Here is a 12,625-nt window from a genome sequence, read left to right on the forward strand (position 1 = left end):
ATGGCCATAGTTCTTCTATACTCTTTGAGCTACTGAGAGTGAAAGAAATAAAAATACCAGTCCTATATTTTGCTGGCAATAGGAAGTATAGTTATCCGCGCGAACTGCTAGATGACACGCAGAACCGGTTTCACCAGTTTTTCGCGGGAGTTCCCACTATTATCCTACCAAGCACCTGTTGGCTGCTGGAAACTGTGTGGCATCTTGCGCAGTCGCAGCAGCCTACCCTCTGTCAACTCCCAGGCTCAGTTCGAGTTGCCCTCTATAGGCACGGCTGATCTGGACTGCCTGAGTGTCAATTTCGACGTTCCGTTTTGCTCCACCATATACGAAAGAAACGTGTCTCTCTTAGATAATCTACGGTTGAGTTTTATTGAATTTTATCAATGTATACGAGCCTCCGTGACTCAGGCGGCGCGCGCCGGACTCTCACCGCTGGGTTCCGTAGTTCAAATCCCGGTCACTCCACGTAAGATTTGTGCTGGGCAAAGCGGAGGCGGAAGAGGTTTTCCTCCGGTTACTCCAATTTTCCCTGTCATCTTTCATTTCAGCAAAACTATCCACTATCATTTAATTTCATGAATCATTCATTAATCATTGCCGCAGAATGCGACAGGTTACTGCAGCCGGCACAATTCCCATCCTCGTCGCTAGAAGGGGCTTCATTTTTACATTCCTGACCCGGTCGAATGACTAGAAAACAGGCTGTGGATTTGCCGACAGCGTACGACGTCGAGTGTCGAATAGAATTGAAAATCCGACTACTAATGTGGGGTTTGAACCCACATTCTAGAGATCTGAAGGCTGACTTTCTACTACTGTTCCACAGGGAGTACACCATAGAGTGTAGGCACGACATCAACCAGGACATCAAATGTTGGAACTATGATGGAAACATATGTTACTGGGCTGACCTGATCAGGCGGTAGAGTTCTGGCTTTCTGAGCTCAAGTGGACTCAGTCCGGCGGTGCTTGAAGGTGCTCAAATAACATATCATTGTGTCGGTAGATTTACGGCCACGTAAAAGAACACCTGAAGAGTGAAATTCCGAAACAGGTTCAGCGTGCACTCAAAGCATCGCTTTGGAACATACCAAGTTTGAGTGGGGTCGCCAGGAATATTGCCACACTTTTGTGGCCTGCCCGATTACCAGACTTGTCGCACATCAAACAGGTCTGGGGAGATCTGGGTCACCAAGTTCAATAATCCAGAAGTTTACACGAACTAGGGAACTTGCAGGAAATATGGACAGATATACGCCACGAAATCTGTACGTCTCCTTGGGTTCAAGATACGTCAGCGCTTCATGCTTACTTGATTTTTGTTCTCCCTTTTCTCCTTTAATCTGTTTTTTCTTTGTCTTTATGGACAATGAAATGCAAAGATTAAAATGTATTATTTTATTCAGGAGTAATAATAGAAAAGTAAAATAAAGACTCGCCTTAGACATCCATAGTATCCAGTGGAAGAGCCTTTTATTTGGACTCGTCACAAGAGGAAAAACGGTGCAGTGGAACATCACCAAGTGATAGAAGAACTCTAAGTTTTAACAGTCTAGAGCTTCCTATTAGAATAGAATAGAAGAAATAAGGCGCACTTAATTTATGGCAACTGTTTTAATGACAAGCATAATCCTTAACGAATATCAGTGTAATATTTTAATAGCACAGCTAGGGTTTTATATATATTTAACTCGCTTTCGCTCGTTGGGGGCTGCGCCCCCAAACCCCCCATTCCTGTTGTACATTATAAGTGGTCACATGGAAAATTACATTGACGAACCGGTACTTCGTTACGAAAAATGGATTGCGCCACCAGACGGCCCATATATTCGCTTACATGTATGGTCCTCTAATATTTTCTCGTATCGTACATTCACCAGTTATAGAAAAGATAGCGTTAAACGTTTCGACGTGGTGAAAATTACATACGATTCTCACAAGATTCGAAATTATTTTCCTTTCGTAACGGGGAGCTACAGTCTTGAAAGTTGGTAGGTTTATCTTATTTGAAACGCTCTATATTTCCGTTATTTGATGTTTAGTCTTATCTGCATCGTTTTCGCCGCAGATTGGTTTAGAACCTTGGATTAGGAATACAGTGTTTCCGTTTTACTTTCGTTTTTCCATTTTTACAGGGTGCTAGAATCATGCATTTTGCTCACGTGTCACCCTCGAAAGTTCCAGTGAGCCTGCTAAATTTCATGAACCTATCGGTCTTATAAGTGTGTAACACAGTAAAATTAACTACGGAAAATGTAAAAATTGACGTTAAATCTGAAAAATGCAGCTCTATCTAAGGCATAAGGCATCATGATACGACTAAAATTCCCGGGTCAGAAGTTGTAGATCTCTTCAAGATCGGATCCGAACGTCTTGTCCATTTGGTGGTAGAACTTACAGTTTAGCCACCAAAATCCTCGAAACGCTAGTTAGCACCATAATGAAAATTACTTCCAGATTTCGATATTTTCTGGAGATAGAATTTTACTTATTTAATGTTTTGCCGTATCTCCAAGGGATTCACCATAAATTGCTTAGGAACCTTAAATTAGCCTGAAATTTTATTGGTGTTTCCATATATTCCTTCCATTTTCCTCTACATTCAAGGCAGCTAGAATAATGAATGTCGGTCTGCATATGCCCAATAACCGTGCCAAGGACCGTGTTCAATTTAGTGCATCTATCTGTCTCATGAGTGTGTGAATCAGTAAATTAATTTTTGAAAATTTAACAAAATTTTCCAAAACCGAGAAAATGAAGCTGAATCTGAGGTAGAAGGGGTCGAGATACGGCGGAAAGTCATAGGACCAAAGTTGTATATCTACTCATTTTAGGAAATGAAAGTGCAGTCCATTTATCGATAACTATTACGGTTTACCCAGAAGAGATCTCGAAACAAATTTGGCTTAATATTTCGAATTTTTAGTGGATTGAATATTAATTATATTAACTTATTGCAGTTTCTACGCCGGATATGGTTTAGGAGCTAGAAATTTGCCAAATTTTAATTTTGTAAGGCGCTGCATTACGGTGTAGCCATTTTGTTTGGGGGAGGGGGTAAATTTAAATTTTATACTTTTAGGAATTTTTCCGCAGGATACACGCTAATAGCTATCACATTGCCAAATTCAAAGTTCCTAGCCCATCTGGAAGGGTCTAACCCGAAATTTGAGTCCGGTAATTTGATTGAGCCGTGGGGGTCTAAATATGAAAAATTTGAACTTTCCGAATTTTTTCCTTGGGTTACAGCCTAATAGGTATCAGAAAGGGTCTACGAAATTTGAGTCCGATAAATTGATTGGGCGGAAGGGTGTAGCATTTGAGTCCGGTATTTTAATCCGGTGTGGGGGGCTAAATGTGATAAATTTGAACATTTTGAAATATTTCCACGGGTTATAGAATAACAGCTATCAGATTGCCGAATTCCAAGCTTCAAGTTCATCTGGAACGGAAGGGTCTAACCCGAAATTTGAGTCCGACATTTTGATTCGACGGGAGGCTAAATACGAAAATTTGAACTTTTTGGAGTCTTGCCTTGGGTTGCAGCCTAATAGCTATCAGATTTCCGAATTTCAAGTTCCTAGCTCATCTGGAAGGGTCTAACAGGAAGTTTTCGTCCGATATTTCGATGGGGAGGAAGGATGGGCTAAATACGAAAAATTTCAACGTTTTTGAATTTTTCCTTAGTTGCAGCCTAATAGGTATCAGACTGCCGAATTCCAATTTTCCAGCTCATCTGGAACGGAAGGGTCTAACCCGAAATTTGAGTCCGACATTTTGATTCGACGGGAGGCTAAATACGAAAATTTGAACATTTTGGAGTCTTGCCTTGGGTTGCAGCCTAATAGCTATAAGATTTCCGAATTTTAAGTTCCTAGCTCATCTGGAAAGGTCTAACACGAAATTTTCGTCCGATAATTTGATGGGGCGGAAGGGGGGCTAAAAATGAAAATTTTCAACGTTTTTGAATTTTTCCTTGGGTTGCAGCCTAATAGCCATCAGACTGCCGAATTCCAAATTTCAACCTTATCTGGAATGGAAGGGTCTAACCCGAAATTTGAGTCCGACATTTTGATTCGAAGGGGGGCTAAATACGAAACATTACAACTTTTTGGAATTTTGCCTTGGGTTACAGCCTAATAGCTACCATATTTCCGAATTTCAAGTTCCTAGCTTATCTGGAAGGGTCTAACACGAAATTTTAGTCTGATAAATTGATGGGACGGAAGGGGGGCTAAATATGAAAAATTTCAACGTTTTTGAATTTTTCCTTGGGTTGCAGCCTAATAGCTATCAGACTGCCGAATTCCAAGTTTCCAGGTCATCTGTAACGAAAGGGTCTAATCCGAAATTTGAGTCCGATATTTTGATTGGATGGGGGCTAAATACGAAAAATTTGTACATTTTAGAATTACGCCTTGGCTTACAGCCCAATAGCTATCTGATTTCCGAATTTCAAGTTCCTAGCTCATATGGAAGTGTCTAACACGAAATTTTAGTCCGATAATTTGATGGGGCGGAAGGGGGGCTAAATGTGAAAAATGTCAACGTTTTTGAATTTTTCGTTGGGTTGCAGCCTAATAGCTATCAGATTGCCGAATTCCAAGTTTCCAGGTCATCTGGAACTGAAGGGTCTAACCCGAAATTTGAGTCCGATATTTTGATTCGATGGGGGCCAAACACGTAAAATTTGTACATTTTGGAATTTTGCCTTGGGTTACAGCCTAATAGCTATCAGATTTCCGAATTTCAAGTTCCTAGCTCATCTGGAAGGGTCTACACGAAATTTTAGTCCGATAATTTGATGGGGCGGAAGGGGGGCTAAATATGAAAATTTTCAACGTTTTTGAATTTTTCCTTGGGTTGCAGCCTAATAGCTATCAGACTGCCGAATTCCAAGTTTCCAGGTCATTTGGAACTGAAGGGTCTAACCCGAAATTTGAGTCCGATATTTTGATTCGATAGGGGCCAAATACGAAAAATTGTAACTTTTTAAATTTTGCCTTGGGTTACAGCCTAATAGCTATCAGATTTCCGAATTTCAAGTTCCTAGCTTACCTGGAAGGGTCTAACACGAAATTTTAGTCTGATAACTTGATTGGGCGGAAGGGGGGCTAAATATGAAAAATTTCAACTTTTTTGAATTTTTCCTTAGGTTGCAGCCTAATAGCTATCAGACTGCCGAATTCCAAGTTTCCAGGTCATCTGTAACGGAAGGGTCTAATCCGAAATTTGAGTCCGATATCTTGATTGGATGGGGGCTAAATACGAAAAATTTGTACATTTTGGAATTTTGCCTTGGCTTACAGCCCAATAGCTATCAGATTTCCGAATTTCAAGTTCCTAGCTCATCTGGAAGGGTCTAACACGACATTTTAGACCGATAATTTGATGGGGCGGAAGGGGGCTAAATATGAAAAATTTCAACGTTTTTGAATATTTCCTTGGGTTGCAGCCTAATAGCTATCAGACTGCCGAATTCCAAGTTTCCACGTCATCTGGAACGGAAGGGTCTAATCCGAAATTTGAGTCCGATATTTTGATTGGATGGGAGCTAAATACGAAAAATTTGTACATTTTGGAATTTTGCCTTAGCTTACAGCCCAATAGCTATCAGATTTCCGAATTTCAAGTTCCTAGCTCATCTGGAAGGGTCTAAAACGAAATATTAGTCCGATAATTTGATGAGGCAGAAGGGGGGCAAAATATGAAAAATTTCAACGTTTTTGAATTTTTCCTTGGGTTGCAGCCTAATAGCTATCAGACTGCCGAATTCCAAGTTTCAAGGTCATCTGGAACGGAAGGGTCTAACCCGAAATTTGAGTCCGACATTTTGATTCGTGGGGGGCTAAATACGAAAAATTATAACTTTTTGGAATTTTGCCTTGGGTTGCAGCGTAATAGCTATCATATTTCCGAATTTCCAGTTCCTAGCTCATCTGGAAGGGTCTAACACGAAATTTTAGTCCGATATTTTGATGGGGCGGAAGGGGAGCCAAATATGAAAAATTTCCACGTTTTTTAATTTTTCCTTGGGTTGCAGCCTAATAGCTATCAGATTTCCGAATTTCAGGTTCCTAGCTCCTCTGGAAAGGTCTAACACGAAATTTCAGTCCGATAATTTGTTTGGGCGGAAGGGGGGCAAATTTTGAAAAATTTCAACTTTTCGGAATTTTTCCTTGATTTGCAGCCTAATAGCTATTTGATTACTGAATTCCAAGTTTCTAGCTCATCTGGAACGGAAGGGTCTAACCCGAAATTTGAGTCCGAAATTTTGATTCGGTGGGGGGCCAAATATAAGAAATTTGAACTCTTTGGAATTTTGCCTTGGGTTGCAGCCTAATGGCTATCCGACTGCCGAATTTCAAGTTCCTAGCTCATCTGGAAGGGTCTAACACTAAATTTGAGTCCGATAAATTGATTGGGCGGAAGGGGGGCTATATATACAAAATTTGAACTTTTTTGAATTTTTTCTTCGGTTGCACCCCAATAGCTATCAGACTGTAGAATTTCAAGTTCCTAGCTCACTTGGAAGTGGGCAAACATTAATGTCAGTGAGTGAGTGAGTGAGTGAGTGAGTGAGTGAGTGAGTGAGTGAGTCAGTTAGCCTTGTGGCTTTATATATATAAGAATAGAGAAGAGATAGCATAGATCCAGGCAATGTGCAGGCTACACAGTGCAGACTTCCATTTGAAAATTTATTGCGGGCAAACGATAAGTCGTATCGAGATACGGATTGCGCCATCAGACGTGTCTTTTAGTCACCTACAGTACTGTCTGAGGCATTTTCTCGTATCTCGAATATTTATGCCACTGAAAGGGGTGAACGTTTCGATCCATATCAAATTTCGTCCGCTTAACACCAGCTGAAAAATAATTTCGCCAACTTAGCAGACAGCTAGAGTCTTGAAACTTGGCACACAGATCGACGATGAAACGGCCTATAGTTTTGGTTATTTGAGGTTTTGCCGTATCTCAAATGGCTTCACCATAAATTGGTTAAGTATCATAAATTAGGCTGAAATTTCAATAGTGTTTCCGCATGTACCCTCCGATTTGCCATACTTTCATGGCAGCTAGAATAACGAAAGTCGGTGTACATATGGCCAATGCCGTTGCCAAGGAGCGTGCTAAATTTCGTTCATCTCTCTATCATATGAGTGTGTGTATCAGTAAAATAATTTATGGAAATTTAACAAAATTTTGCGAAACCGGGAAAATGAAGCTCAATCTAAGGTAGAAGGAGTCGAGATACGACAAGAAGTCATAGGACCAAAGTTGTAGATCTTTTAATTTTAGGTGCCGAAAGTGCAATCCGTTCATTGATAGCTATTACCGTTCGGCCACAAAATAGCTCGAAACGAAAGTCTGCACCGTCATTCAATTTGGCTTAATATTCCGAATTTTTTAATGGGTAAAATATTAAATATTTGAACTTGTTGCAATTTCTACGTCAGTTTCAGGGTAGGAGCTAGATTTTTGCCAAATTTCAATATTGTAGGGTACTGCATCATGGCGTCCGCCATTTTGGTTGGGGGGCGGGGGGCAAAAATTAAAAATTTGAATTTTTGGGATCTTTTCCGTAGCTTACACGCTAATAGCTGTAACTTTGCCAAATTTCACATTTCTACCACATCTGGAAGTGGCCAATCATTTATGTCAGTGAGTGAGTCAGCCGTACGGCTTTATATAATAGAGACTCGCTTTCGCTCGTTGGGGGCTGCGCCCCCAAACCCCCCATTCCTGTACATTATAAGTGGTCACATGGAAAATTACAGTTGCGAACCGGTACTTCGTTACGAAAAACGGATTGCGCCACCAGACGGCCCATATATTCGCTTACATGTATGGTCCTCTAATATTTTCTCGTACCGTACATTCACGAGTTATAGAAATGATAGCGTTAAACGTTTCGACGTGGTGAAAATTACATACGATTCTCACAAGATAAGAAATTTCCGAACGTAACGGGGAGCTACAGTCTTGAAAGTTGGTAGGTTTATCGTGTTTGAAACGCTCTATATTTCCGTTATTTGATGTTTAGTCGTATCTGCATCGTTTTCGCCGCAGATTGGTTTAGAACCTTGGATTAGGAATACAGTGTTTCCGTTTTACTTTCGTTTTTCCAGATTTACAGGGTGCTAGAATCATGCATTTTGCTCACGTGTCACCCTCGAAAGTTCCAGTGAGCCTGCTAAATTTCATGAACCTATCGGTCTTATAAGTGTGTAACACAGTAAAATTAACTACGGAAAATGTAAAAATTGACGTTAGATCTGAAAAATGCAGCTCTATCTAAGGCATAAGGGATCATGATACGACTAAAATTCCCGGGTCAGAAGTTGTAGATCTCTTCATGATCGGATCCGAACGTCTTGTCCATTTGGTGGTAGAACTTACAGTTTAGCCACCAAAATCCTCGAAACGCTAGTTAGCACCATAATGAAAATTACTTCCAGATTTCGATATTTTCTGGAGATAGAATTTTACTTATTTAATGTTTTGCCGTATCTCCAAGGGATTCACCATAAATTGCTTAGGAACCTTAAATTAGCCTGAAATTTTATTGGTGTTTCCATATATTCCTTCCATTTTCGTATACATTCAAGGCAGCTAGAATAATGAATGTCGGTCTGCATATGCCCAATAACCGTGCCAAGGACCGTGCTGAATTTAGTGCATCTATCTGTCTCATGAGTGTGTGAATCAGTAAATTAATTTTTGAAAATTTAACAAAATTTTCCAAAACCGGGAAAATGAAGCTCAATCTGAGGTAGAAGGGGTCGAGATACGACAGAAAGTCATAGGACCAAAGTTGTATATCTACTCATTTTAGGACCTAAAAGTGCAGTCCATTTATCGATAACTATTACAGTTTACCCACAAGAGATCTCGAAACAAAAGGATGCACCGTTTTTAAATTTGCCTTAATATTTCGAATTTTTAGTGGATTGAATATTAATTATATTAACTTATTGCTTTTTCTACGCCGGATATGGTTTAGGAGCTAGAAATTTGCCAAATTTTAATTTTGTAAGGCGCTGCATCACGGTGTATCCATTTTGTTTGGGGGAGGGGGTTAATTTAAAAATTTATACTTTTAGGAATTTTTCCACAGGATACACGCTAATAGCTATCACATTGCCAAATTCAAAGTTCCTAGGCCATCTGGAAGGGTCTAACCCGAAATTTGATTCCGGTAATTTGATTGAGCCGTGGGAGGTCTAAATATGAAAAATTTGAACTTTCCGAAATTTTTCCTTGGGTTACAGCCTAATAGGTATCAGAAAGGGTCTACGAAATTTGAGTCCGATATCTTGATTGGGCGGAAGGGTGTAGCACGAAATTTGAGTCCGATATTTTAATCCGGTGTGGGGGGCTAAATGTGATAAATTTGAACATTTTGAAATATTTCCACGGGTTATAGAATAACAGCTATCAGATTGCCGAATTCCAAGCTTCAAGTTCATCTGGAACGGAAGGGTCTAACCCGAAATTTGAGCCCGACATTTTGATTCGAAGAGGGGCTAAATACAAAAAATTATAACTTTTTGGAATTTTGCCTTGGGTTACAGCCTAACAGCTATCATATTTCCGAATTTCAAGTTTCTAGCTCATCTGGAAGGGTCTAACACGAAATTTTAGTCTGATATTTTGATGGGGCGGAAGGGGGACTAAATATGAAAAATTTCAACGTTTTCGAATTTTTCCTTGGGTTGCAGCCTAATAGCTATCAGACTGCCGAATTCCAAGTTTCCAGGTCATCTGTAACTGACGGGTCTAATCCGAAATTTGAGTCCGATATTTTGATTGGATTGAGGCTAAATACGAAAAATCTGAACGTTTTGGAATTTCGCCTTGGGTTGCAGCCTAATAGCTATCAGATTTCCGAATTTCAAGTTCCTAGCTCGTCTGGAACTGAAGGGTCTGACCCGAAATTTGAGTCCGATATTTTGATTCCGTGGGGGGGCTAAATACAAAAAAATTTAACTGTTTGGAATTTTTCCTTGGTTTACAGCCTCATATACATCAGGTTGCCGAATTTCAAGTTCCTAGCTCATCTGGAAGGGTCTAACACGAAATTTCTTTGATTGGGCGGAAGGGGGGCTAAATATTAAAAAATTCAACTTTTAGGAATTTTTCCTTTGGTTGCAGCCTAATAGCTATCAGACTGCCGAATTTCAAGTTCCTACCTCACTTGGAAGTGGGCAAACATTAATGTCAGTCAGTGAGTGAGTGAGTGAGTCAGTTAGCCTTGTGGCTTTATATTATATAGGATAAGATAGTCAAGCAATGTGCACGCTGAATAGTGCAGGCTTTCGTTTGGAAATTTATTGCGAGCAAACGGTGCATCGTATCGCGGTACGGTTTGCGGCTTTAGGCGACCCTTTTAGTGGTCTACATTACTGTCTTTGGCGCTTTCTCCTACCCCGCATATTTATGCCATACAGGAGGTGAACGTTTCGATCCATGTCAAATTTCGCCCACTTTTCACAAATTGAAAAATAATTTTTCCAACTTGGCAGACAGCTACAGTCTTGAAACTTTGCAGACACGTTGACGATGAAACGGCCTATAATTTCGGTTATTTGAGGTTTTACCGTATCTCAACGGGTTTCGCCATAAATTGCTTAAGAATCATCAATTAGGCCGAAATTTCAGTAGTGTTTCCACATGTACCCTCCGTTTTCCCATACTTGCAAGGCAGCTAGAATAACGAAAGTCGGTCTACATATGGCCAATGCCGTTGCCAAGGAGCGTGCTGAATTTCGTTCATCTATCTATCATATGAGTGTGTGAATCAGAAAATAATTTATGGAAATTTAACAAAATTTTGCGAAACCGGGAAAATGAAGCTCAATCTAAGGTAGAAGGGGTCGAGATACGACAAAAAGTCATAAGACCAAAGTTGTAGATCGCTTAATTTTAGGAGTCGAAAGTGCAATCCGTTCATTGATAGCAATTACCGTTCGGCCACAAGAGAGCTCGAAACGAAAGCCTGCACCGTCCTATATATTGATTCGGTGGGAGGGGGTTAATTGTTAAAAATTTTAGCTTTTCGGATTTTTTCCAGGGGTTACAGCCTAATAACTATCAGATTGCTGAATTTCAAGTTCCTAGCTCATCTGGAAGGATATACCCCGAAATTTTAGTCCGATATTTTGATTGGGTGGAGTTGGGCTAAATAGGAAAAGATTCAGCTTTTTGCATTTTTTCCTGGTGTTACAGCCGAATAGCTATCAGATTACCGAATTTCAAGTTCCTAGCTCGTCTGGAACTGAAGGGTCTGACCCGAAATTTGAGTCCGATATTTTGATTCCGTGGGGGGGCTAAATACAAAAAAATTTAACTGTTTGGAATTTTTCCTTGGTTTACAGCCTCATATACATCAGGTTGCCGAATTTCAAGTTCCTAGCTCATCTGGAAGGGTCTAACACGAAATTTCTTTGATTGGGCGGAAGGGGGGCTAAATATTAAAAAATTCAACTTTTAGGAATTTTTCCTTTGGTTGCAGCCTAATAGCTATCAGACTGCCGAATTTCAAGTTCCTACCTCACTTGGAAGTGGGCAAACATTAATGTCAGTCAGTGAGTGAGTGAGTGAGTCAGTTAGCCTTGTGGCTTTATATTATATAGGATAAGATAGTCAAGCAATGTGCACGCTGAATAGTGCAGGCTTTCGTTTGGAAATTTATTGCGAGCAAACGGTGCATCGTATCGCGGTATGGTTTGCGGCTTTAGGCGACCCTTTTAGTGGTCTACATTACTGTCTTTGGCGCTTTCTCCTACCCCGCATATTTATGCCATACAGGAGGTGAACGTTTCGATCCATGTCAAATTTCGCCCACTTTTCACAAATTGAAAAATAATTTTTCCAACTTGGCAGACAGCTACAGTCTTGAAACTTTGCAGGCACGTTGACGATGAAACGGCCTATAATTTCGGTTATTTGAGGTTTTACCGTATCTCAACGGGTTTCGCCATAAATTGCTTAAGAATCATCAATTAGGCCGAAATTTCAGTAGTGTTTCCACATGTACCCTCCGTTTTCCCATACTTGCAAGGCAGCTAGAATAACGAAAGTCGGTCTACATATGGCCAATGCCGTTGCCAAGGAGCGTGCTGAATTTCGTTCATCTATCTATCATATGAGTGTGTGAATCAGAAAATAATTTATGGAAATTTAACAAAATTTTGCGAAACCGGGAAAATGAAGCTCAATCTAAGGTAGAAGGGGTCGAGATACGACAAAAAGTCATAAGACCAAAGTTGTAGATCGCTTAATTTTAGGAGTCGAAAGTGCAATCCGTTCATTGATAGCAATTACCGTTCGGCCACAAGAGAGCTCGAAACGAAAGCCTGCACCGTCCTATATATTGATTCGGTGGGAGGGGGTTAATTGTTAAAAATTTTAGCTTTTCGGATTTTTTCCAGGGGTTACAGCCTAATAACTATCAGATTGCTGAATTTCAAGTTCCTAGCTCATCTGGAAGGATATACCCCGAAATTTTAGTCCGATATTTTGATTGGGTGGAGTTGGGCTAAATAGGAAAAGATTCAGCTTTTTGCATTTTTTCCTGGTGTTACAGCCGAATAGCTATCAGATTACCGAATTTCAAGTT

The sequence above is a fragment of the Anabrus simplex genome, chromosome 5 (genome assembly GCF_040414725.1).
Source record: "Anabrus simplex isolate iqAnaSimp1 chromosome 5, ASM4041472v1, whole genome shotgun sequence".
NCBI classification, from domain to species: Eukaryota; Metazoa; Arthropoda; class Insecta; order Orthoptera; family Tettigoniidae; genus Anabrus; species Anabrus simplex.